This window comes from Callithrix jacchus, chromosome 10 (assembly GCF_049354715.1).
Source record: "Callithrix jacchus isolate 240 chromosome 10, calJac240_pri, whole genome shotgun sequence".
Classification (NCBI taxonomy): domain Eukaryota; kingdom Metazoa; phylum Chordata; class Mammalia; order Primates; family Cebidae; genus Callithrix; species Callithrix jacchus.
In genome coordinates this window covers 128,253,506-128,259,505 of record NC_133511.1, presented here as the reverse complement: position 1 = coordinate 128,259,505, position 6,000 = coordinate 128,253,506, and positions in this window count along the sequence as shown.

Here is a 6,000-nt window from a genome sequence, read left to right as displayed (position 1 = left end):
CCATGGACTAATGGGTAAAAGTAAGTGTGTGTTGAGGTTCTCTCTTGCTGTCCTTGGAAATCCTGCAGCCACTACCATGCAAACTGGTGGACATACTTGGGGTCATGAGAGACATATGGCCCAGTAACCCCCATTAACTCTATCTGGCCCTCAGCCAATCAGCAGCCAGCCACCAAATGCAGGTGTGAAACTACCTGACCACCAGCTGCCCACAGATGAATGAACCCAGCCAAAACAAGCAGAGGAACCAGTGGGGCCCAGCCCAAGTCACTGGGCCACAGAATCATCAGCTAATAAATAATTGCTATTTTAAGCCACTGAATGGTGGGATTGATACACCTGCTCTATGCCTATATTTCTACTGGGCCTCCAGGCAAAGTTTCAGGAGAAATAGAAGAGATATTCCCTGTTTTCAAGGAACTAAGACATCACAGCTGAAATTTGCCTTTGGCATAGGGGACTGAGTATGACATGGTGTCAGTTTCTGGGTCTGCCTTCTCAGTCCAGAAGAGGTCAGCCGTTGTTAACACTCCAAGTGCTTTTCTGTAAAAATACATTCTCCAAAGGAGGTTGAGAATAGACATTTCCAACAGAGTCAAGAATGGGGATGGTGGTAAAAGAATATGGCAATGAGGCAGGGATGCTGGTATGGCAATGAGGCAGGGGTGCTGGTAGTAACAATCCCCATTGTCCTTTTTGTCAGTGTAGCCCAGAGTTTGGGGGTTGAAAGGACGCTGGCTGTTTGTTAGGTAGCCCGGTGTGAATTCCAGCTCCATCGCTCAGTTCTGAAGAGCTCTTAGGCAAATCAAATCACTTCACCCTCCAGGGCCTGTTTCCTTCTCAGCCATTTGGGCTGACAACAGCAACTCCCAGGGTATGAGGAGGAGCAGATGCATAGACATGGGTGGAGGGCTCAGCACGTACACACCTACTTCCTCTGCTCTCTCACTGGCCCTGAGAAAGAGCAGGGAAGCGGCCCAGACTCCTCATAATCCCAGTGGTCATCTATGCCACAAAAGGCCCCAGTAACTGGAAGGTTTGGTCAGAGTGAATCATTTGGTGCCTGCGAGGCCTGGCTCTGTCCTGACTGGGCTCAGCTCCAACCTCCCTCCTCTCTTGATTCCACAGATCTCCTTGTAGATTCCTCTCATCCTCCTTCATTTGTTCCCATCTTCACTGCTTCTGGGGAGAGTGTCCTGCTCCCCCGGAGCCCTGGGGCCCTGGGCCTCCTTGCAATGCCACACCCTCATCCCAGCCTCCACCGAATCTAGCTGGGCACCTCTGTAGGGTTGGGACAGAGCTGGTCAAATGAGGCCGGTGAAGGCCTGAGCACTGGGGCAAGCAGCTTTCTTCTCTTACAAGCTGATGGCTGCAGGATGGGGCTCAGCCTACTGGAAACAGCTGGATCTCCCTCGGGTGAAGCAGCAAACTCGGGTTGGTGGGAAGAACTCTGCAGAGTCACCCCTAATGAGGCCAGCAGGGTAGGGCAGGGTGAAGGACAGAGAACCAAGAACCAAGAGGCCTGAATTCTGTACCCAGCCTGGTGGTGCTGGGCCATTCTAGGACCCACACTAGGGACACGGCACCTGCTGTTCCATAAGCTGCCCCATGGGATCAGGGCACAAATGGCAGAGGGGGAGGCCTTGCTTCCTTCCACGGGCTCTGACAGCAGAGAGCACAAGGCAGCTGCTACAGCAGAGATATCTCTTCCAGATCTCTCGTGTTCTCTTTACAATGTGTGCAAGTTGGTATTCCTCTCCATGGGAGAGCTACTGGTTTTATGGTAAAAGGTCTTAAATTACTTACCGATTAAATTATCCAAATCTTCCTCTAAAAGAAGAGTTGGAGGACATTGGCATCTGGGAAGCCATATCCCATCGTCCTGCAAGTTCAGGCCCCTGCCAGGCGTCCCTGGGTCAGAGGTCCTTCCATCTCAGAGCAGCAGGAGCGCAGCATCCGCAAATGGCCCATCCAACTCAGACACACAACAGCTGCGTCTAAGTTGTGCTTAGTGTATGTTTTTCAAAACCAGTGCCAGGCAGAGTTTTGTGCCAGCGCAGGTCCCGGAGAGAGCCTGGGTGATGTCTCTGGAATCAGCAGAGGATTGGAAACGTGGCCAGCCTGGAATGTGGGTTGTGTGTTTTCATGGGTGCTGGGTTTCTTCGTGCTTGTCTTCTTTTCTGAGAACGTCGCTGGGCTCAGGACGCAGGCTTGCCCCTGCTGCACGACTGGAGAAAGTGAGGAAAACTCAAGTTCTTGAGGCCACGTTTTTGGAGGCCTGCGATGGATCTGAACGCAGCAGGTGGCTCTCCTGGAGAGCAAAGCGGCCACGTGTCCGGGCCTCATGTACAGGTTCTGTCTCACCAGCTGGTGCCCATGCCAGGGCTAAGTGCAAGCCGACCACCGACTGACAGGTCCAGCTAGAGACTTTTCTTTTTCCCTTTTATAAGTGGCTAATTTGGCCCTGAAGGAGGGTGTGGTGGCCTCCCAGAGAAGCTGATGCAAAATTCAGGCACATCATATCAAGGGGATTGGTTGCCCACCACCAGTTTGTTTTCCCCTCAGTGCTTTCCCTGGATTTTCTGTGAGATGGAAAGTTCTCCCTCCTCCAGCCAGGGCTGGGGGCTGCTGAGTGAGTGGAGACACTGGGCAGTGAGACCTACAAAACCCATAAGTGGACCTGGAGAACAGTGGCAAGATGGGGCACCTATGTGGGGAGCAGTAGACCAGGAAGCACCAGGCAGGGAGCACTGGGTGAAGGAACATTAGGTCAGCACCATCAATACAGGGAGTATTGATGACTGCCAGAGGCAGCCACTGTTCCAGGGAGCACCAGGTGGGGAGTACTGGGCCGACAGCACTCTGCCAAGGAGTATTGAACCAAAAGTACTATGCCAAAGAATACTGCACCGAGGAGTACTGTGCCAAGGAGTACTGAACCAAGGAGTACTGAGCCAAGAAGTACTATGTCAAGGAGTACTGAACCAAGGAGTACCGAGCCAAGGGGTACTAAACCAAGGAATATTGAGGCAAGGATTACTATGCCAAGGAGTACTGTGCCGAGGAATACTAAACCAAGGAGAAGGAGTGTTGTGCCAAGGAGTACTGAGCCAAGAAGTACTGCACTAAGGAGTACTGAGCCAAGAAGTACTGCACTAAGGAGTACTGAGCCAAGAAGTACTGCACTAAGGAGTACTGAGCCAAGAAGTACCACACTAAGGAGTACTGAGCCAAGAAGCACTGTGTTGGAGTGCACTGAGGGTTGTCTGTGAGGTCGCGACTCTGCCCAGCAGGCCCTCATGCAGCCAGGCCTGCCGCTCCACCTTGCAGTGCTTGGTCTGGGTCTCCTCATCTGTTTTGGGGCCTGAGCTCACCTTCAGGGAGACCAGTGAGCAGCCTAGGAGGCCCTGGTCCTGCCAAAAGCCGCAGCTCCTGCTGAGGCATGTGCCCCGGTCCAGGCTGGCTGGCGACGAAGGGCTGACAGTCGGTGCTTCCCGCCCTGCTCTGCGCCACCCTGGCTCCCGCAAAGGTGCAGCTCCGCAGGCCCTTCTGGCTGTGCTGCTGCCACTGCCTTTTGTTTTCAGAGCACAGGGTTAGGAGCGGAGGCAGCAGGGAGACTGCCGGTACCCACGGCAGCCCGCTTTGGCTGTGACGTGTACTGCTGTATAACAGAGTGCCCCAAATCTTAGCAGCATAAAACAACAAACATAAAAGTCCCAGTTCTGGCCCAGGGTCTCCCCTGAGCAGGATTCCCAGCCCTGAAGGCTGGACGCACCAGTGGACAGAGCTCAGACCACCACTCACAAGGCAGTCGGCTGGCATCAGATTGAACATGACAGAGAAACGCACCTGAGAACTGAGATTTGGGGGTTGTGTGTTCCAGCAATGAACCTGCCCGGATCGCAGACCTGCTTATGCTCCCTTCCTCTGGGAAGGCTCCTGGGAGTACCCCACACCAGGGCAGTTGGAGGGAGTCCTCTGTCTTCATCCTCAGTACCTGTGACAGGTACCAGGTGGGTGCTGCCCAGCTGTGGCCTCATTGTGGCCCTTCAGGAGCCAGCTATGGCCCTTCAGGAACCGCAAACAACTCAGCACTTGCTCCAGCCTCTAACGGGCTGGGTTCCTGGCTCTGCCTTGTGCTTGTCCTCTGAGCCTCAGGTTCCCCATCTGTAAAGTGGGCAGGAGGGTCCCTTTGGTGAGAGCCTGTGCAGCAATAATGTGAGAGGTGGGTTTACCTGTGCAGCATGGTGGATGTAGGGTGGAGGAGCAGAGTGTGTGCCCGCTTCCCCCCTGGCTGCTCTGGCATCACCCAGGTGTGCTCTCCAGCACCTGTGCCCTCACAGGGACCTGACCCCACTGCAGGAGCCTCCCTCGGGGAACACTTTCACAGTCAGCCCCTCCTGCTCAAGCAAGGACGCTGAGGAGTGTGGTTGTGAATTCTTTCACACCACAGAGGGGCCCAGGCACGTGCCCTGGTCTCTGGTCTCCGTGGGGACATTTTTCGGTCAGTGCATCCATGGCGCTTGGCTGGGGAAGCTCCGCCTGCCTCAGACATCAGGAGAGGCGGTGTTCTAACTCCCGCTAAAACACCAGCTTGCCAGATGCCCCCCTCAACCTTAACAATGAGCCCTGGAGCAGCAGCCTGCCAACGGGGCTTTCCCTCCAAGCCGCATCAGCCAAGGCTCTGGGCTGCCCGGCCCCTCCTCCTTCACAAGTATCCGCCGAGTGGCTGCCACGTGCTGCCCGCTGTGGTCTCGCTGCAGCCCTCAGCTCTGGGGGCAGTTAGGTGAGGTCCACAGAGCATAGGCTTTGCTGCCCACAGATCGGAATTCTGAGCTCCCGCTGCTCACCTATGGGGACCAGAACAGCATGTGTATTCCGTGCCCCAACTCTTCACTCCCAGATAGGGAAAGGGGGCTCTGAGGCCTGCTGCTTGGGGTGCTGTGAAGGTTAAACCAGCTGGGGCTGCACATGGGACCACTATTCCCCTGCCCTCCCCCCTGGCGGCACTCCCACCCGACCCGCAGCTCCCGTGCTGTCCACAGCCCTGAAGACACTGCGTGGCCTCCTGCTGTGGTCCCTGTCCTGAGACCCGAGCTTGGCTCGGGGCGGTCTCCTAGCAAATCTTCATGTTGGCTGAATACCCACTGAGATCAGCAGAGGGTCCCAGGCCAGCAGTATCAATGCCCCCTGAAATTGTCAGCAATGCAGATTCTCGGCCCCGTGCCCACCCTGCCACTGGGAACTCCTGGAGAGGGGTGGGGATCTGTCGTGATCAGCCTAGGGTCCCTGCTCTCCCATTGGGAGAGACCCTGTGGTTTAGCGCTGACCAGTAGACGATGTGCTGCTGAGGGTGGCGGGAGGGCCCCTCGTCTTGACCGCACAGCTGGTGAAGGGTGGTAGGCATGCTGGACTGCCTGCCTGGAGGTCAGGCGGCCCCAGGGGGGAAGAGAGTAGGTCTGTGTGTTGAGTGTTTGAGGGAATGAAGCTACTGAAGGCCGTCCCTGACAAACGTCCTGAGGTCAGACAGGACATGCGAGGAGCGCTGAGAAGCAGGTGCTGAGTTGGGAGTCCCAAGACAAACTCAGCACACATCACGCCCTGGGCTGCCGGCAACAGGCTTGGACAGGAGGCACCGCCCTGACCATGTCCAGTTTCCTCACCTTGCCAGGGCCATGCAGACCAGCTGGGAAGGATGAGTGGGGGTGTTGGCATCACCCTGGGGAGCCCTGGTGGTGCTCACAAATTCCGGTGGTTCTGCTGTTGCTGGCATCTGACGTTCAGCAAACTTCGGTGAGCACCTCTGCTTCTCCAGGCACTCTGTGGGGTCCAGAGCTGGAGGCCAATGATGGCCCCGGTGTGGAGGTGGGTGGAGCAGGGAAGAGGTTCAGTGCAGCAGCCGGGAAGCAAGAGGCCGGGACAGCAGCTCGGGGGCCCTGGGAAGGCATTCCAGACTCTGGGGGTTCAGACTTTACCAGATACCCAATGGCGTGGTGACAG